The sequence below is a fragment of the Balaenoptera borealis genome (genome assembly GCF_965194805.1).
Source record: "Balaenoptera borealis genome assembly, contig: HAP1_SCAFFOLD_787, whole genome shotgun sequence".
NCBI lineage: Eukaryota > Metazoa > Chordata > Mammalia > Artiodactyla > Balaenopteridae > Balaenoptera > Balaenoptera borealis.
In genome coordinates, this window is record NW_028123414.1 from 235,001 (window position 1) to 256,650 (window position 21,650).

At 43.0% G+C, this 21,650-nt stretch overlaps 1 pseudogene across 1 annotated transcript; it reads right to left on the minus strand.

The window, feature by feature from the left end:
* Nucleotides 1-16,426: 16,426 nt before the first annotated feature.
* LOC309621657 (thioredoxin, mitochondrial pseudogene) lies at nucleotides 16,427-20,371 on the minus strand (annotated as a pseudogene). The gene is made up of 2 exons: nucleotides 20,360-20,371; nucleotides 16,427-20,075 (listed from the first exon to the last, which is right to left on the minus strand). The product of its transcript is annotated as a thioredoxin, mitochondrial pseudogene (transcript).
* Nucleotides 20,372-21,650: the final 1,279 nt, after the last annotated feature.

Consider the following 21,650-nt stretch of genomic DNA (forward strand, 5'->3'; position numbering starts at 1 on the left):
ACCATTCATAAGTTGTTTTGCCTTTAGTTAAGATGTAGACATTTATTTCTTCAGCTTACGCTCTTTTCAACCTGAAGATAATCTAGTACACTTAAAATCACTGGCTACAGTGCTCAGTGGCATAATGCATTAGATGGCATTTTTGAATTGTTTGTTATGGTGCCAAGATGGAAATGCACATTGAAAGATAAAAGTAGGTAAATACACAGAGAAAGGAATTACAGGAATACTGTAGAATCAGAACTTGTTGTTTGAGGGTTTCAAGCAATTGAACAGGAAAGAAAATGGAAGAACAGGAAGCAGTAGAATTGTGGTTGCTGTTAAGAGGGTGACTTTTAAACAAGCCACGTAATTTGACTTTAACATGCTATTTCACTTAACATTCAGTTGGAAATATACCAGATCTCTAAAGTTTCTTTTAGACCCTAGCCACTGCACTTGAGCAATATTCCATCAGTCCTGATAGTATTGCCGTAGTATTTCATCCACCTTAGTTACCTTCCTGAGGTCACATCTTTAACTTTGTTCTTGTTAAGTTGCTGATGAGGAGAAATGATCTGATTTAGTACAGAAGGGAAAAAAAATCTATCACAAGTCACTGTTTATATCAATAGTTTGCACCGCGTAGTAATATGCCAGTTACTAAGCAGAAATGCTGACATATCTCGAGTGGTCGAAGGTTTAAAAAAAAAAAATTGGGGGTAGGAACATTGGGCATGACTGTAGCTTCAAGAACAAGTTGGTAGAATAAGGGGAATCGCTAAAAATTGCTTTTCCCCTTCAGCTTTCATTCTAGAGGCAATACAGCCATTTTAATAAATGGGAAGTTGAGGCAACTTAAGGTAAAAATTTAAACATCACAAAGTAGGTTCTCCAACAAATATGGGGCATGGAAACTAGTTATTAAGAGGGTGGCAACTATGGCATTTTTTTCCAGATTTTTATACCGAGGAAGGGTTGGTTCCCTAAAGTAGTAAGACTATAAAAGGATATCTGACTACCTGAACTCAAATTTTACTTTTTCGCTTTTTAAAAAAAATTATTTTTCTCTATTGGAATACTGACATCTGTGCAATTTTAACTCTGGTATACCGTGAACTGAACTTTATTCTTTACAAGGAAAAGACAAAAGTTTGAAATGTATGTTTGAACCAAATTAAATTGCCATTTTTGTATGTTAAATTCATGTGGTTGACCCTAAGACAACTTCTTAGGGCCCAGTGTTTCTGGTTAAGAGAAATTTTTTCCACCCTGTATCAGATTCCATCATGACCCTATTCTTTCACATTTACTCCTAATGTACCCTGTATGCCCATTATTGAAATTCAACAGCACTAAATCCTAGTTTTACAACAGGTCAAATTTCATTTCTTAGTTTTCCCATTCTATAAAATATACCATTCCTTGATTTTTGAAAAATGCTGAAGCCAGTATTTACTGGAAAACAATTCACTCTGTATTCAGGTTATGCAATGTTTTTGGAAATGTTTACCTATAGCGTGTAGGTTAGCTAAAATCTTTCATCACCCAAGACTTCTCTCTAACCACATGTAAAATGACTACGACTGTTCCCTCACCCAGAAGCCGCATTCTTGAGTATAGAGCTATTTGGTAAAGCACTTGACAGCTGGTAGGGGCTCTCCCAGGGGTAAGTGCTAATTTCTATGCAGAATCTGTAGATTACACCCAGCATCTATCAAGTTAAGGATTAGATCACCTAAAATCTTAACTGTTAGCCACTCACCAGCCTGGCCAGCCTGACACCGTGCCAGCAAGAAGACAAAAGATCTAGGAGCCCTTCAGAGACACCTGGTCCCTTGTACACAGGTGCAATCTGTTTGGCTTCTGAGGCAATTTCCACTAGTCCATTTTAAATGGGTTTGGCAGATGAGATAACATGTACTTCATGTGAAAGAAATGTTATGAATACCGGTTTATGGTTTAGGATCTCTAACATGCAGAAAGAACCAGGAAAGTGAAGTAGTATAGAAATTAAGAGAAATCCAGAGTCAAATGAAGAGGTTAATGTTCTTAAAAAAAAAAAAAAAAGGAACAGGTTAGGTGATTACTTAACTGCTGTGAGGGCAGCTAAATAATTTGAATGTGATTAGAGAAAGTCAGTGACAGCCTCAGGACCTAAGGTCCTCAAGAATATGTCGATCTCTACTTCAAGACCTCAAATTACTCTGCTAGCTTTTTCTTACAACATCTATTCCTTCATCTTACCGTTCTCAATTCTACTGACCTTTACTTCTAGCTCCCCAGATGGTGGCCCTTTATCTCCTCACTGTGGGAACCGACTCTTCCAAACGCAGGGCATCAGTGTTTTGTCCACCTCCCACTGCCCTCTCTCAACAAGGTCATCTCAGCTTCACCCTTTGACTCTCTGCTCGTGTCCAATGTGGCAGTGCTTGATGTTGGTTACTACTATGAGCCATTTCTAAAACACTATCACCAGGTTCCAGGAAATACAGGATTTATATGGCTCACGGGCTAACTGGCCCCTTGTAATCCCCTTTAATCAACTACTTGAGCCCTCCTGTGTTCCCACAAAGTAGTTGTTCCCAATTTGCTGCACTCACTCCCCTGATCTGCCCACAACCCTAGATGTATCTCCTCAGGCTAGGCAGCAACCCCACCTTCCAAACTCCAAAACTCATTTCATCTGGCGTTAGGAATAGATGCCTCACTTCTTAAGGTAACCCCTCTCATCTAAGGGAGAGGATTCCATCCCAACTCTTCAAATCAAATTTCTATATCCAACACCCCCACCACCAGGATGGTGGTGAGGATGGGGCAATTTGACCTTCCTCAGCCCTTGACATGTCCTAGTGTTTCTCAAGATGTGGTCTCCAGACCACCTGCCTCTCATGGGCTGAAAGTCCCTGTAAGAAATGAAGCTTCTCTAAATGCAATGTGGAATCCTAGAACAGATAAAGAACATCAGTGGAAAATCTGGTGAAATCCAAATGAAGTCTGGAGTTAACAGTAGTGCGTTAATGTTGACTTCTTAGTTTAACAAATGTGCTATGATAATATGTTAGTATTAGGGCAAAATGGATATATCTTTGCAACTTTTCTGTAAACCTAAAATAATTCTAAAAGTTTACTAAAACAGAACAAAAAGACCTAATTCTGGGATCCCAAATTAATCTCAATTCCTGGAGCTGAAGCCTGGGAATCTACATTTCTAATAGGAACCCCAAATGATTCTTATGCAGACACAAATTTGAAAACTAGTCTTTCAATTCCCTTTCCATTCCATGCCTGAATGGCTGCTTCCTCCTTGTTTTACTTACCTTAACCTGATTGAATCTTTTAGATCCTCTCAACCCTAAAATATAAGTACTATCATTATCCCCCTTTCACAGATGAGAAAGTACTCAGATGCAGGACACAAGTGAAGTACTAAGAGCTTAAGTAATTTGTTCAGGATCAACAGCCCATGAATGATGGAGCTGGGAGTTGAATCCCTAATCAGTCTAGCTCCCAAATCTATGCACAGAACCATTCTACTTCCTCTCATTCTGTTGCACGTAAGAGCTCTGTAACTAAATCACTAAAAGAAGCATTATTACCTATTTCTCCAACTTCCTAAGTCCAACAGTGCCCCCCTTTTCCACTGGGGGGAATGAACAATGAGAAAGCATTGGGAAGATGTGCCAACTAGAGACCTGTACGGGTAAGGCACAGTGGCTCTTGCACCAGGATCCAGCTCAACTGCTGTATTTTCTCTTCTCCCAAATGCCCTAACATGTACCAATCTAATAATGCTCATAGTACTCACTTTGATGCTAAATTAATTATCTCAGGTTTACTAAGCATCTGTCCAGATTGTCAGGGAAGTGCCAACTCTAAATCAATTTACAGTTGGCCCTCCGTATCCACAGGTTCTGCATCAGTGGATTCAACCAACCATGGACTGAAAATATTTAGGGAAAAAAATTTCAGAAAGTTACAGAAAGCAAAACTTGAATTTGCTGCACACCACCAACCATTTGCATTATATTTACAACTACTTACTTAGGATTTGTACTTGGTGTTATAAGTAATCTAGACATGACTTAAAGTATAAAGGAGGGTGCGGGGGAAGATGGGAGGATTGTGCGTAGGTTATATGTAAATACTGCACCGTTTTCTATAAGGGACTTGAGCATCCATGGATTTTGGTATGGGGTGGCACGGGGGGGAGGGAGACGACTGGAACCAATTACCCACAAATACAGAGGGAGAACCATATATCCTCTTATCTTATCTGGGTTCCCTGACTTGTATTTAGACCTTAATACAAAGTTGTGGATCTAACTGCTGAATGATGAAGTTTTGGGAGTTTCTGACTGCAAACCAGACACACACAACAACAGCAGCACTTCTAGCCAAATTGCTTCAGTACAGAGTATAGATGGAGGGTTGATAAAATAGAACACAATCTCAGGTAATGTCTCTGTTCTTATGTGTATTTTCCTTCATTTCTTCAAGTGAATCATGAAACAATCACAGGATCAGCAGGAGAAACCTAGGAAGTATATTCAGGTAAAACATGTTTTCATTAGTTCTCCTTCTGGTGATTGGAATTTCTTTGATTTTATTATCAATAAAAACGTTGCCACTTATATTCAAAGTACATCCGAGAAATCTGATCATGAAGTTAGAATGCACATACCTCCTTCAGATACTCTTAGAAAACAGTGTCTCTCCATGAAAGCATGAGAAAAATACTTGTACAGCATCTTATTTGCTTTACCATTGCTTTAATGCACTTTAAAATTTATCTACAGTAATTGGGAACAAAGAAACAAAAATAGACATTTCTTTGTTTTTCATAAATAACTACTCTCCAGAGTTGATAAAAATCTCAAAGCATTATTTTAACTTCCCACAAATATAATACATACAATTTTTTTTTTCTGAAATAATAAGGTCAGCAAATTAAGTATCTTGACACTAATATAACCACATACAACTGCTATTCTACTGACTTCCAGGAACAAAACAAAAACAGAAAACTTCTTATCAAGGTGCTCTGGGTTTCCTTTTGCTAGTGTTAGGGATCTGGAATTATAATCACCTGCCAGTAATAATTTTATAGATTCTAGTTGATTGTCTACAAAGAAAATATCGCTGGCTCTGCTTTGAGAGTTCTGGGTTTGACGTGACACTGACAATACCGCGTGGGACAGGCACTACACACACGTGGAAGTCAGAAAAAGCGCTGAACGCCCTGGACTCGCACCACTGACGCAGGATGTGCCTCGCTCGGCTCAGTAATAAAGTCACCTGCACCAGACCCGAATCAACAGTCACTAAATCTCTCGTATAGATAATAGATATTATTTAGATACACACCCACAACACATACACACTATACATACAGTTTGGAACAACATGAAGTAATATTGTCTTCAAATGATGTACCACAGACTGAAATAAATCCTGTAACTGTCATCAAGCTGCTAGAAGCTTTTGAGAGTTCTGAGCCAGGTTACTTAGTTACTTTCATCCTGCCTACCCTTCATTCACCCTGCTTTAATGTCTTGGTAGCTTTTTCTTTCAAAACCACCCTCCTCAACCCAGGCGTATTTCTTTCCCAGGATCACTTGATCGGACTTTGGAGGCAAGAAAGGGCATGCAGGGGGAGCAGGAAATCCTCAGCCACTGTACCTCACACCTGCCTAGATTTGTGATGTTCTCTGTCCTGTTGGCCACATTCGGTGTTAGAAAGCAGTTATTCAAAGCTTTGTCCCTCCTACCCCCCTTGGTCTTTCTGTAGAGCACAAAAGTGAAAGAAGCCTCTTTAGCAGGGGTAGCAGTTCATTAAAATATACAACTACATTTCCTAGCTCTGGGGTTCCCATTCTGTACTTGAGACTGCAGGTCACGGATGCTGTTATTAAGGTGCGGTGTGGGATCCATGAGGTTTTCTCCTGGCAGCCGGTGTCAGGATTAGTGCAGCCCTAGCCCAGGAGGAAACGGCCTAATGAATACCAACTTGGAAACAGTGGTGTCAGCACGTTACTTAAGCTTGTACATTGCTCACAATTACACACAACACACACACAGGCTTATCACTGGAAATGACTACGAGAAAACAAGACAAAGGTTTGCAAGGATAAACCAATAAGGCACCAAGAATACTTATTTTCAGCCAATTTAGACAACTTCAAAGTGTGAGGTTAATAATAGAAATTAAAATGACTTCCTAAGTCTTATCAACTGATTTACTGAGAGGTCACATATTAGTTCCTTCTAAATCTTTACCCCCTAATCTGTGATGGGAGACGTTGCTTACAATTGAACCATGAAAGGGACAGCCCAAAAGCTGTACATGTGAAACTAAACTGGGCCTTAAATCCTCACTAAAATCACAGAGCTGGCTGTGAAGAAGCTGCTAAACCACCCCACAACCTTCCATTTTATAATTGTTTTCATGAGTGTGGATTGTTTGCCTAATAAAAATAAAAATCAGAAGAAAACAGCATATGAGATGGAAATAGGGGGCGACCATAAATAGATGGGCTTCTCTGCCCTGGGTAGCGGGAGGGGTGGCTGAGGTAAGACTTGAGGGAAGCAGGTGGGCTTCATCTTTGAGGGAAGGGAGGGGGAGAGCAGCGGTGAGAACAGAGGCTGAAAACAGAGGCAGCTCTGAGAGTTGGCCTGGACCTAGACCTCCAAATGCATTACCTGTATTGCCTCTCCTTGGCTTAGTATCCTTTGTCTTAACTGTCTTTTTTTTTTTTTTTTTTTAAAGTAAATTGGTTGTTCTTTTTAGGTTTGGTATGTTGCCAAAATGAAAAATAGTTGTTTTAACAGGAAGAATTAAATCACTTCAACCACATCATCCCACGACTTTTAGATACATTCTGCATCATCTTTACACTCCTCCACAAAAAAAAAAAAAAGGAAGAGGACAAACCCAAATTAGGCACAATGACCTAAGGCAGCAGAATAATCTATGTACTTTCTGGGAAGACATGTTAACTGAGGGAAGAGGTCAAGGTGATCAGAAAAGTTCCTCATTTGAAAAACAAGAGAGGAACTGGCCCTCAGGCAGGGGATCTATTTCAAGGTTCTAAGAAGCTTCTGAACAAGTAGAGGAATTAGATGTGCAAAAAGTTCTGGAGCTCTGTGTACAAGGTTTTGTCGAATATACTGAAATTTTGATTCAGAGGATGAGTGTGTAAGAGCAGTGCATTTTTATAAACGTGAATAGCTTCTGAAAGTCCATGAAAACTATAACACCAGGCTTCTTTCCACCAGCAAAGTGCTTAAATACACTATGGAAACTATACACTTGTTTACTTAATATCCATAACGTAAAAACTGACCTGGGCTTAAATCTGACTTTTCCAACTTTGGTATAAATGAAGCGCAAATCCCTACACTTGCTGTTTTTCTAGGGAGACATCCTCAAATTTTAATTGTTTTTGCCATTTTAGCTTCTTAAATTTAGTCCCCACTCAGTCCTGGTCACTGGTATTCTGCTGGCCAATGCACTGTCACCCCCTTCCCCAGTAATGGCCTCACACTCTTCTTGAATGAATGGTTAAATAGATTAGGAAAGCAAACGGAATTTTTAACAGTAAAGTATGTATGCGTGGTGTGTGTACGTGTGTATTCATCAATACATAGGCTTTCATATATAAATGAGGGAATGGTTCAACAGATTAGAAAAGCAAACAGAATTCTCTAACAGTAAAGTGTGTGCTCATCACTATATAGGCTTTCTCAGAAGAGGAGGAAGAGAAAAATATATTGAGGTGGGGGGGGGGAACAGCTTTCCTTTTGCTACACTGATCCATGTTTTAAAAGCTTATGCAAGGGTGTTATGGGTCTCATTTGTTTTCAGAGGCCGCAGAGAGCAGTGTCTCGATGCTTTTGGAATATCTGGCTGTAATCTAGTCCAAAGTCCAGGGACATTTATTTTCCCCCATCGCTGCCAGTGTTTGTTCACAGGACTGCATGGTGCGCGCCCGCCGCCGCGTCCCGCCCGCCGCTCTTCTCCTCCCCTGCAGGGGGATCCGCGCTCCAGCGGACTCCTGGGGGCGGTGGCGGTTCTCCCGGGACGCGCCGGGCTCCGCTCCTCCCCCGCGCTCTAGCACCCTTTGGCCCACCTCCGGCGGGTATTGAACTGCGCGCGGCGGCGGCGGCGGCGGCGGCGGCCGCGCTGGCCGCAGTGCAGTCACGGCCTCGGACTGACTGACCTCTCCCGCCCAGCCTGGGTCACCTGCTTCTAATGCCCGCCGGGAGGCTCCGCCCCGGCCCCGCCCCTTCGCGCTGGGGCTCGGTTGGTGGGCCGCCCCGCCACGCTCTCCGCGCGTCCCCGCCCACTGCCCCGCGGGCTCAGCCTCTCCCCAGGCGCCCTCCGGCCCCGCCTGGAGCTGGCAGCCGAGGAGCGTGGGCCAATCGCCGGCCGGGAAGCTATGGGGGGGCGGGGCGAATGCTAATCACGCCTTCTTGAGACCCGGAGCGGGAAACCCTAGCTAGAAGTCCCTCCTGAGTTCTCTGCTGGCGTCCACTGGTGCGGGGCTCACTTTCCCGTAATGTTCTAGCTTATGAACCCTAGCTTCCAGGGCACCTACCAGCTCTCCTATCTGCAGCTAAGCATCCTTAGAGTCCAGCGCTTGTTTAAAAGAACTGCTCAAAGAATCATTCTTAACCGTGGCACCTGTCTCCTCTCTGCGCTGCCCTCACCAGGTGAGCTCAAATTGAGAGAAGTACAAATGCTTACTGAGCCCCTACTGTGTGTCAGACGGCGCGTTAATCATTCTCATCTTAATACAGGATGTCTCAGATCCTTACAACAATTCTTATAGGTGAAGAAACAGAGTTTAGAAGCATACCAAGGGAACCGAGCTAATGATAGTTCCCCCCAGGAAAGCCACAACCTAGATAATCTTGTTCAGCGCGGTATTCCGACCGCCTAGCACAGAGTAGGCTCTCAAATGGCAAACCCGGGATTCGAACCGAGATAGTTGGGACGCGACAGCCACAGTTTTTACCACCTCCTCCCCCCTCCCCCCATATGCGACCGGTTATCTCCCAGGCTTTAACCTTTACTTTTGCATTTCGTAACAAAATCTTACTGTTGCGACAAGAAAGTGATTTTCTTTCTGTCTTTGGAAGACTCCAGACATGTTAGTCCTTTATCAGTTTATCGGGTTAAAAATCCAGGCAGTTCGAAGTCGCCCGCAGAGAAAAGCAGCACTGGCTCCGGGCTCTGTGATGGGCAGGGGCCGGCCCCCCCCCCCCCACCGCCGTGGGCTACCCGCTGCTTAGCTGCGCACCCGCGCGCCGCCGGGGATCCGGAGCGCACGGAGCTGCGGGAGCCCGCGCGAAGACCTGCTGGGCGCCTCGACCACTGGGACGCACTGTGGCGCTCTCCAGATGGGTTATTACGCTGCAAGTTTTAAATGTCCTAAAGATGCCTCTTTTCTACATGTTCTAATTAGGTTGGAAGACTGAGGTGTTTAACATTCTTGAAATTCATTCACACGCTTACAAAGAGGGTTTGAATTGTTTCCCGCTCCCCCCACCCCTTCCTTCTACTGGAAGAAGGCGGGAAAAAGGCAGGAGGGCCTGAGTTCTTGAGGGACTCAGGACTGCACTTTAGGGCTGAGTCGTTCTTGTGTCCTGGATCCCACTTCCACAGACTGGGAGACAAAATTGCAGAATAGCCCTCTTCCTCCTGCTTATCAACAAGACTTTGTGAGAAATAATGAGGAATACGTGTATTAATCCCAGCCTCAAAGTTAAAAGAAATAAATATAAATCTCTTCACAAACATTAAAACCGTTAATAAATATGTTTAAAATGTACTTTACCTCTTTCATTCCCTGGGATTCTACAGGTGCTTATATTGTTTTGGTGTTTTTGGAACTACTTGGCACTCAGTGTCGGCAAACATCCCAGGGTTGAAAGTAGTGGGAGTTGGAAAGCTATGGAATAGCAATCAAAAAGAAAGGGAAACCCTCACCTCAGTGGAAAGTATGCACAGATTGTGAACATGCCAAGAGAGGCTGCCTCATTCTGTGGCCTGTATGCAACATGTGTATTATTGGGGATGGACAAGTGTTGGCTAATAATAAAAATTATTTGAAGTTGGAGAATGTTAATCACTCATGCTGGAATTTAACCAGAATACATGTGTTATTTCACTTGGTTCTGACTCAAAGGATGTTATCTCCTAGTCTGTAAACCTCTCCCTTCTTAATCAACAGGGAGATGTTATTTTTGCTTGGAGATCTCTAATAATAGTAGTAATAATAGCGGGAAAACTTGGCCAAAAGAAACGTATTTTGCATTGTATAGCTTTTTGTATCATTTGAATTTTTGCTTTTCTGCATATAGTATTTCACTTTAAAGGCAGTTTAAAATATGCTGTTTAACATGTATTAGGCAGGGTGCTACATAATTCATTTCAGTTAGCTCATTTGATCCTCACAACAATCAGATGGGACTGGCATCATAATGGCTTCCTTGAAGTTACATATTTAGTCCATGGAAAGGACAGAAATCACAATTTTCTTCTGAGTCATAGTTATTGTTTAACAAACTGGAAAACACTGAATTATTTTTAAAGATGCAATTTTTAAGCAACCAGAACATTGCCAGGCATTCTTAGCTATTAATTCACTCATCTATCCTTCCATCTAGCCATCCATCCATCCATCCATCCATCCATCCATCCAAAAACACCAAATTTCTGACTTGAAGACACTACTGTTATATTAAACGTGTTGCTACAAAGTGGAATTCATGAGGTTCAACTTAAATTACTGTCCAAGGTGTACTTATTAATTGATGAAAATACGGAGGATCGTGCCAAACATTCCATCTAGTAAGACTGTGACATTTTGAAAGTTTTGAAGTATTGGTTTTGGATTTTGTAATCAGAGAATAGTTATTGCATTTCTAATCTTACTATACTTGTATTGATTATACATATTGAGACACTTGAGAGTTCAATGCTATAGGAATGACTGGACAGGTAGCCTCTGTATACTCTTCAGTATCTTGATAATCAAGCCTGGAACAGTGTGCTGCCCATAGATGCCTTTGGTAAATATTTGTGAAATAAATGGGTGAATAAATGGCAACTGAGATTAACTTTTTAAACTTTAGCAAGTGGCATTGAATCCTTGGATAAAGCTTACCTTATGAGCTATATATATCTCTGAGGTTGACCCTACCCTGTTAAATGCAGCATGAGTCCAAACCTTGGCTCTTCCTTTACTAGCTGCCACTTTGGACAAGTCACACAACAGCTCCAGGTCCTCTTTCCTCATCTGTAAAGTGGAGTTACCCCTCATAGAGTTGTAGTGAGGGGTAAATGAATTTATATGGTGAAGAGCTTAAAACCATGTCTAGCACCTCGTAACTCTATGTAAGTCTGTTATTAGTTTCTACTGGGTTCATGCTATTTTTTCTGTTTTCTCACTCTATTTTCTTTTGTGTATCACTTTAATAATGGGAAAAAAGTTACATTTTTTAGATGTACAGGCATACCTCAGAGATATTGTGGGTTTGCTTCCAGACCACTGCAATAAAGGAAATATCACAATAAAGTGAGTCACATGGATTTTTTGGTTTTCCAGTAATGTCTATAAAACTTATGTTTACACTATTCTTCAGTCTGTTAAGTGTGCAAGAGCATTCTGTCTTTAAAAAAAGTACATATTTTAATTTAAAAATACTTTATTTCTAAAAAATGCTAACCATCATCTGACAACTCAGGGTTGTCACAAACCTTCAATTTGTGAAAAAGCAAAGTCTGCAAAGCGCCATCAAATGAGCTATGCCTGTACTTTATGTCTGAGCACACTCCCAGCTGTCACCAGCTATCTCTAGCATTTAGATATTAGCTAGATTTTATGCCAAAGCAGGGATCATTTCACTTGCCCTGGATCAAAGTGCGTACACCTGACATCAGCAACCAGCCCGCAAGTGTGCGAGTGTGCACAGGGCTGGCACAGGACAGACACCCACAAGCCAACTTGAAATCCCTCACAGGTATTTCCAGGCTAGCTTTTTCCATGTCCTAGAGCATTTCTGATAACTCCTCTTCTCATCAGATCAGACACCTCTAGATGAGAAACCCAGACACTAATCAGAGGATTAACATGATGAGTCATTTATCCAGGTTCATAATAAGAATGCCTTGTTCACATTATAAGTGGAATCATTCAACTGTAATCTTTAGTCCTCTCCCCTCCTCCACTGTGGTGGCGATTATAGAAAAGTAAGAGCTTCTTTCTTCTTTCCCAGAGGCGATGGAAGCGCTAATCTTTCCCACTCTCAGCCATGGCTCTCAGCTGCACATTACAATCACCTGGGGAGCCTTAAGATCTACTGATGCTTGGGCCCTACTGAATCAGAATCTCTGGTTGACGGACCCAGACATTGTTTCTTGGTTTCGTTTTATTTGTTTATTTTTGTTGCCGTTTTGTTTTTAGCTCTCCAGGTGATCCTGATTTTCAGCTAGGGTCGAGAGCCACTGACATAGATGGTTTTGTTATTTCCTCAGCACAGCCCCAAACTTGGGCCTAGCTGGATCTTCTGCAGAAAAGGGTTAATCACATCATGATGTAAAATGGAACACCTCGGGAGAAAGTATAGAGAAGTACGTTCTAGTCTAACTGCATGTGAGTCTGTTTGGGCTGAAGGAAAGTATATGTATATGAAGTAAAAAATATGTAACAGAATTGTGGTACAGGGATGGCACAGTCAACAACAATGGTGGCCGTAACAGTAACTGATGGGTATCGGGCATTTCCCATGTGCGTGCACTGTGCTAAGCATTTTACATATATAATCTCTTTTACCCCCAAGCATCCTGTGAGGTTGATATTATCAACCCCATTTTATAGATTAAGAATCTGAGGTTCAGAAAGTAACTTGCTACACAACGGCACACACCTTCCAACTTGGGTTTTCCTCGCTCCAAAGGCTATGCTGCCATTGATGGCAGGCCTCGTTGTAGGCCCAGCAGTAGAGGGTCCTGAAAACCACCAGATGGTAACTCTTGAGATAAGCAACTTGCCTTGTTCCTTATCATCCTTTTCCTGGGGACCAGGTCAAATTTTCAATTCTGGTGTGGCCTCTTGTGTGGGGGACTAAAGTACGGAAAAGCTGAGGGCTCTGGATTCATCTAGAATCCAGTGTAAGTCTAGAGCCACTTGTTCTTTGGGCTTTGCAGACCAGGCATGAGGTGGGGCACCCTTTAGACTAGATTTCAGGACCTGTCTGGTATCTTGGCAGAGGGAGCTTCAGTTCGGTAAATATTGATTGCTGCACATGCTGTGAGCCAAACACTGGTGCCAGGGGTGCAAAGATGAAGAGGCATGGGCTTACCAGGCAGGACGTGGTGGGAGCACAGAGGAAGCACCTGGCCCAACCTGGTGGCTCAGGGAAGACCCAGGCTGTGCCTGGAAGGCTGAATATGAATTAGGTGATCTATGAGTCAGGGTTTAGTACAGGAAGAAACCACTCTAGGTGTTTCAAACAGAGAAATATTTAATACTGAGAACCAAACAGAGGCTTACAAAATTGATGAGCTGGAGGGGCAGAAGTCAGGGGGGTACCCCTGGGCTATTGAGTTCACGGGCCTACCACAGTAGCTATGTTCCAGAAGTTGGGATGGTGCTGCAGCAAGGGCTCTTCACACCCATGAAACTGGTGACTAGACACTGAAACAGGACATTGAGTCCAACAGCATTAAATGCCTCTTAACATTATTGCTCAAACCTTGCTGGCCAACAGCAACAGCAACAGAATGATGCCTTCTCCTTGCATCTGCCTCCAAATCTTACACAAGTGCACCTGATTGACTGAACTTATTTCAGATCAAGACCCTAGCTGCAAGGGAGTCTGAAAAAAGTAGCTTGGCAGTTCGCCATCTCTTCAAGCAAATTACTAGAAGGATAGAATGGACGCTGGAGAGGCAATCACTAGTATCCACTATAGGTAAGGAAACTGAGAAGGACTTCCTAGACAGAGGAATCAGCACAAGTAACGGGCACAAGGCCATGAAAGAGCACGATTCAAGTGGTGAACAGCTGGGCATGGCTATGCTATCAGAAGCATCTGAATCAAGGTTTTTACCTGAAAGTGCACTCACGTCTAATCAACATATTTTTGATTAATTAGATTCGTATGTACACTGTACACATGACACTCTTTCCTGTTGATACAGCGCTTGATTTATTCAACTGACTACTAGCGCAGAGGAGAAAGGAAAGGAGCAAAAAGCATGAAAAAGAATAAATAAAATTGTTAGGTAATAGTCATCCACAAAGAAAACAGAACATTAACCTTCCCCAAGCCTAATGTTGCAAACACTGTTGATTATGTGCCGAGGAGTCATCTCCCCTTTTTCCTTCCTAACAAAACCCCCGTTATTTGTTTTATTCTGTTTTGTTGGGGAATCCACCCTTTTCTGCATAGCCCTGTGCTTCAGGAGAGGCAGGAGCTTCAGGTCAAGCCCCAAGGAGTAACACGTGATTAGTCTAACTGCTCGTGTTTCTCCCCTTCTTCTTATCAGCGTTTAGGTTACCTACATGCATGGGACACAGTCCTAGCCAATAAGGCGTGGTGTGGGGGCCAGTGTGAGCTAAGTCTGTCAGGGGCTTACGGGAAAGATCTTACTCCAAAGGAGAAGTAGTCCTCTCCCCTGCTGGGTATTGTTTTGTCTGCCTGTGATGCCTACCACTGTGGGCACCATCTTGCAACCACAAAGGAGCTAAGTTGACCCAGTGAAGAAGGATGGCATTGAGGCTGCCTGAACTGTTGGCCTCCAGACTTGTTGTTATGTGATACGATACGCTGCTTATTTTTTAATACATTTGAGTCCCTCTTTTCTTTCACTTGCAACCAAGAACATTGTAACTACTACATGCAGTCTGTACACTTAGGATGAGATCTGCCCACTTGAACTTGGCTAATGAAGTCTCTGGAGGAGATTTAAGGAGAAAAATTTATTCCCTTTTGTTTCCACCAGAAAAATTGTTGTTTATCCTTCAAGAGCATTCAAGACCCACTCAAATGTCATTTCTGTCAAGCTGAGTGCTTTGTTATTGCCTGTACTCCCACAGCCCTCCCACTACTTCTCTATTACAGCACTTTACTCATATACTCTTTCAGCAAATATTTATTGAGTGCCTATTTTGGGCTTGGTAGTGTTTTAGGCACAGGGGTTACAGTAGGAAACTAAATGCATGGAGATTCCAATCTAGTAGAAGACAGACAATGAATGAAAAAATTTTAATGTGATGACTCTTATCAAAGGGAAAGAAAAAGAATGCTTGTAAAAGAGGGGGAAATAACTACCTTGAAATTTATTTTATTGTACTGTGATTCTCTGTTCATATGTCAGTTTTTTCCACTAGATTGTGTGTTCTTGTAACCTCACATCACCCACCACTTCCCTGGGGGATTGCATTTTCCAAAGATGGCTGCGAAAACCTCTCCCATCCCACAGGTTTTTCTGCAATGTGATCTTGCCATTCCCCATAGGGGAGGGATGTAGGAGGTCCTAAGTCTCCATTGATCTTAATATCCTGCTGCAGTGAGTTCCCCAGTTCAATTGTGTGTAGTGGGAAAAAAGTGCCTCCTTTTATCCATTTTAAACATGCTTCCTTTTCATCTCATCTTGTCCTCTTGCTCTTCCCCAAGTAAAGTGATTTCCATTTTGTGGGTACCTAGACACAGAGAACTGAGTTGAGACAATAATCTTTCTTTGGTTACCCAGAAGGCCTCGGGCGTGCTGCGACGGGGAGCAGTGGATTTTAGCTGGTGACTGAAAGGTGGTGGAACACTGTATTCTAATTAGTCACAAGTTTAGTTCCAAGCTTTCAAAAAATAGTCTAGATTCTGCAAGACACAGTAGGTGTCCTCTTGTGGTGCTGGGAAGTAGAGCACAGTAGAAAGGGAAGAGCATTGGCCAGTACATAGGCAATCCGGATTCAAGTCTCATCTTGTGAGCCAGCTGTGTGCCCTTGGGCATAACACTTAGCCTCTCTGGACCTCATTCTCCTCAACTATAGAGTGAAGAGATTCAACCAGAGGGTTCTGGAGCACCCTTTTGCCTCTAACTTTGTATGAATTCTATGTATTTGCCAGTCATTTTGAAACATCTACTACATAAATCCACGGGAAGAAAAAGTTTGTATTCTAAACAGTTTGCCATTTTAGCTTCAAAGTGGAGTTGGAGAGAACCACCACTCCCCCCTAAAAAATTTTCTAGTTTTTAGAAAACTAATGTCATCATTTTCCAAAAACACAATCCAAATTAGGCTTCAATTACCAAAACTATATCCTGCTGTGACTGTTAAGTGACAGGTCTTGCAACCTGAGTCCTTTTAGTTTGGGGGTGCACCCCAGGGCTCCCATCAGCCTTGCTTTCATGAGCCTCTCAATTCTCACGGTGCCATTGCTCGATGTTTGCATGGGGACAACTCCATTCTAAGTGATGAGAGTGAATGGATGGGGTGAACTGCTGCTGCATATGGCCACCTTGGGGAGGAAAAAGAATATTGTCCCAGTGAGCAGTGCAGTAGGAACTATTCAAGTGAATCTCTAGAAATCTGAAATCTCTTCCCAATTCTTTCTCTCCCTACAGAAGAAAAAAGGCAGTTACCATGTGGGACTTGGGGAAAGCATTCAGTCTCACTCAACCTGGACTCATTTCACTAATTTTCTGGTCTGCTTAATATTTCTTCAACAGTTGTGATTCTTAGAACGTCGTGGGCTCTAACCCACTTCTTAAGCTCTGCATCCTGTTTTGTCTTACTGAATTTTCTCTTTCCAATCCCAGGTGGGTGGGGGAAATGCTTCTCATCTCTGATTTTAAAATTCATTACAGAATCTCCAGTATTGAAGTGCTACCATGCATTGAGAGGACAGATTGCTTTCACTGTTGGCTTAACAAACTCTATCAATAGCAACAAGTAGCATGACGAGGTTCTACTCAACAGAAACTTACTTGTAAGGTTAAGAAAACCCCTGCGGTCCTTAGACAAAACTTCAGGTAACAAGTAGGAGAATAACAGCAGTAAAAGTAATAAAAAATATATCTAGTGTTTAGAAGAGCTTTTTGAAAATATTCTAAAGAAGAACCCTCCCACACTTTCCTTAATAAGATATCTCATATGTGATCACACATATCCACTTCCTTATCATCAGTATCATATGCGAGGATGTTTTGACGTTTTTGTTAAGGCTTTCAAGGAAGGCTTGAAAACAACACAGCAGCATCTATAATGCATAATACTGTCAGTTGTATCAATGGGAAAACTGAAGATCATGTAGGATGAATCACTTGGTTATTATCTGCTTGTTTAAGTTATTTGGGTAAAACAAGTCAGAAGTGTCGCTTGTTTCTTAGAGCGGTGCTGCCCCTGCGAGGCTGCCTTCATGTGCTCAGTGACTCCTTGATTGTAGCTAAAAGGGGGACCCAGGGTTCCACACACCACATTCTGTTCCCCCTTCTGTCATTCCTGCTCACACTCTAGTGGGGGGATGAGTTTGAAGGCTTGTTGTCTTCAAAACCCTTCTGTCTATGTGGGCTATGCTGCATCATTGCTTGTTGCCCAAAGGCGCTCTGCAAAGATAACTTACTGCCTAAGAAAGTGGTATATACAGAACTGGTCAAGCCATGGGTTGCACTTTTTACAAAATTAATAAACAATTTTTTAAAGCAGTTTTAGGTTTACAGAAAATTGAGCAGATAGGGCTTCCCTGGTGGTGCAGTGGTTAACAATCCTCCTGCCAATGCAGGGGACACGGGTTTGATCCCTGGTCTGGGAAGATCCCACATGCTACAGAGCAACTAAGCCCATGTGCCACAACTACTGAGCTTGCGCTCTAGAGCCCGTGAGCCACAACTACTGAGCCCGCATGCCACAACTACTGAAGCCTGTGCGCCTAGAGCCTGTGCTCCACAACAAGAGAAGCCACCACAATGAGAAGCCTGTGCACCATAACAAAGAGTGGCCCCGCTCACCACAACTAGAGAAAGCCCGCGTGCAGCAACGAAGACCCAACACAGCCAAAAATAAAGAAATAAAGAAATAAAGTAAAATAAAATTAAAAAAAAGAAAATTGAGCAGATAGTACAGAGAGTTTCCATATATCCTCTCCTTTTCCCACTCACAGTTTCTCCTTAGTGCGGTTCTTAGTTCTCTCTTAGTTCTCTTGCCTTAGTGCAGTTATAATTTATTACAATTGATGAACCAATATTCATATAGCATTACTAACTAAAGTCCATAGTTTGCATTAGGATTCGCTCTTTGTGTTGTACAGTTCCGTAGGTTTTGACAAATAATGTCATGTATCCATCAATACGGTATCCTACAGAATAGTTTCACTGCCTTCAATATCTCCTGTGTTTCACCTAATCATCACTTCCTCACCCCGCCTTGACCCTTGACCCCTGACTATCACATCTTTTTACTTTCTTTCCCAGAATGTCATATAGTTGGAGTCATTCAGTATGCAGCCTTTTCAGATTGGCTTCTTTTATTTAGCAATATGCACTTAAGGTTCCTTCGTGTCTTTTCATGGCTTGATAACTCATTTCTTTTTTTTTTTTAATATCCTCTTTTTTTTAGAAGAAATTACAAATAACAAAACATTAGCAAAATGAGTAGAAAGTACAGCGACTTCTCATATACTCCCCCTGCCCTCACACATGCACAGCCTTCCCCATCATCAACATCCCACACCAGAGTGGTACATTTGTTACAATAAATGGACCTACATTGACACATCGTTATCACCAACGACCGTGGATTGTATTACGGTCCGCTGTTGGTACTGTATTCTATGGGTTGTTTTTTTTGGTAATTAATTAATTAATTAATTTATGGCTGTGTTGGGTCTTCGTTTCTGTGCGAGGGCTTTCTCTAGTTGTGGCAAGCGGGGGCCACTCTTCATCGCGGTGCGCGGGCCTCTCACTATCGCGGCCTCTCTTGTTGCGGAGCACAGGCTCCAGACGCGCAGGCTCAGTAATTGTGGCTCACGGGCCCAGTTGCTCCGCGGCATGTGGGATCTTCCCAGACCAGGGCTCAAACCCGTGTCCCCTGCATTAGCAGGCAGATTCTCAACCACTGCGCCACCAGGGAAGCCCTGGGTTTCTTTTTTGCTTCTTCTGTTTTTTTTTTTTTTTTTTTTTTACAAAACAGCAGCAGGAAAGAAAAATGCAGGAGGCAGATGAGCCAGGCACCGGGGTTCAGATCAGAAGGGAGCAGGGAGACCAAGCTGTTACTGCAGGCTGGCCCCGGGACTCTGTCCCAGCATCCTGGGAGCACGGCAACAAGCCCTAGAAGGAGCAGAGAGTGGGTGAGGAGATGGCTGTCCCAGCTCGGTGGCGGCACCGCTCCTTGGGCGGCCACCCTGGCGGTCAACCAGGTTGGGAGCACTTGAGGCTCCTGTGTTTGGAGGCCTGGTCTCCAAAGCACGGACCCACAGGGGCCAGGCAGAGGGAGGAGGTAGGAAGGGCCGGCACAGAAGGGCTATGAGTTCCATCTGGGTCCCCCGGGACCACGGGGCCCAGGTGGGCAGGGGCAGTCAGGACGCTTCCCTGCTTGTCAGACAATCAGCTTCTTCAGGAAGGCCTCCAGCTGGTCCTCATCCTTGATGCCCACAAACTTGTCCACCACATCCCCATTCTTGATGGCCAGCACGGTGGGCACAGCTGATACCTCATACTCTATGGCGAGGTCTGTGTGGTCATCAATATCCGCCTTGGCCATCACCACCTTTCCATGCTGCTTGGCCACCACCTTCTCTAACCTTGGCCCCAGGATCTTGCAGCGACCACATCACTGTGCATGGAAATCCACAACCACTGGTGTCTCACTGTTGACAACTCAGTCTTGAAAGTCTGGTCCATCCTGGATGTTAAAGGTCATTGTACAGACTCTGGTGGTGTATATTGACTGGGCTTGGCTGGGTGTTACTGTCAGGTTATTAGGACTGCGCTGTGGGGTCTGCAGGGCCCTGGAGGCAAGGGGCGCCCACTGACTCTGAGAGGGCTTCCTGCAGATTATGGAGGCCAGGAACCTCCCCAGGAGAAGTCGCTAAGCCATCTCCCTGCAGCGAGAGCAGAGGGGTGCACAGCGCGGCCCTCCCCACCGGTCAAGGGCACTTCTGTTCCCTATTCATTTCTTTACTCACTGCCTGCCATCCAGCTTGCACACATCCCCAGTCACCCAGTTGCCGCAGCCAATGGTATTTGTAGCTTTCCTGCCCCATGGACAACACTGGACAATTGCGAATGGAGCATCTACTGGCCAGGTACTGTGCTAGGTGCTCTGCTCCAGAAATGAGAAGCAGATGTGATCCCTACCCTCATGGGACTCACGTGATCAGTCATTCCTAATTAATACTCAGGTCCCTTGATTGCCACTGCTCCCTTTGGCAGGTTTACTTAAATGCTACTTAAATCTCCCTATTTTTGAAGACCTCTTCTTTCCTTCCCTTCCTTCTCTTCCTTCCTTCTTGCTTTCCTTCTTCCCCTCCTTCCTTCCTTCTTTCCTTCCTTCCTTTCTTCCTTTCCTTATTATACATGTCTTCTCAAGGCAACCACTTCTATACCTACAGCTTCAATTACTTTGTGTATACTCTAATGACAACACAATTTTAAATGTTGTTTTCATTTACCAGTTTTTTTTTTTTTGGTTTATTCCTAGGTATTTTATTCTTTTTGTTGCAATGGTAAATGGGAGTGTTTCCATAATTTCTCTTTCAGATTTTTCATCATTAGTGTATAGGAATGCAAGAGATTTCTGTGCATTCATTTTGTATCCTGCAACGTTACCATATTCATTAATTAGCTCTAGCAGTTTTCTGGTGGCAGTTTTAGGATTCTCTATGTATAGCATCATGTCTTCCGCAAACAGTGACGGTTTTACTTCTTCTTTTCCAATTTGTATTCCTTTTATTTCTTTTTCTTCTCTGATTGCCGTGGCTAGGACTTTCAGAACTATGTTGAATAATAGTGGTGAGAGTGGACATCCTTGTCTCATTCCTGATCTTAGAGGAAATGCTTTCAGTTTTTCACCATTGAGAATGATGTTTGCTGTGGGTTTGTCATATATGGCCTTTATTATGTTGAGGTAGGTTCCCTCTATGCCCACTTTCTGGAGAGTTTTTATCATAAATGGGTGTTGAATTTTGTCAAAAGCTTTTTCTGCATCTATTGAGATGATCATATGGTTTTTATTCTTCAATTTGTTAATATGGTGTATCACATTGATTGATTTGCGTATATTAAAGAATCCTTGCATCCCTGGGATAAATCCCACTTGATCGTGGTGTATGATCCTTTTCATGTGTTGTTGGATTCTGTTTGCTAGTATTTTGTTGAGGATTTTTGCATCTATATTCATCAGTGATATTGGTCTGTAATTTTCTTTTTTTGTAGTGTCTTTGTCTGGTTTTGGTATCAGGGTGATGGTGGCCTCATAGAACGAGTTTGGGAGTGTTCCTTCCTCTGCAATTTTTTGGAAGAGTTTGAGAAGGATGGGTGTTAGCTCTTCTCTAAATGTTTGATAGAATTCACCTGTGAAGCCATCTGGTCCTGGACTTTTGTTTGTTGGACGATTTTTAATCGCAGTTTCAATTTCATTACTTGTGATTGGTCTGTTCATATT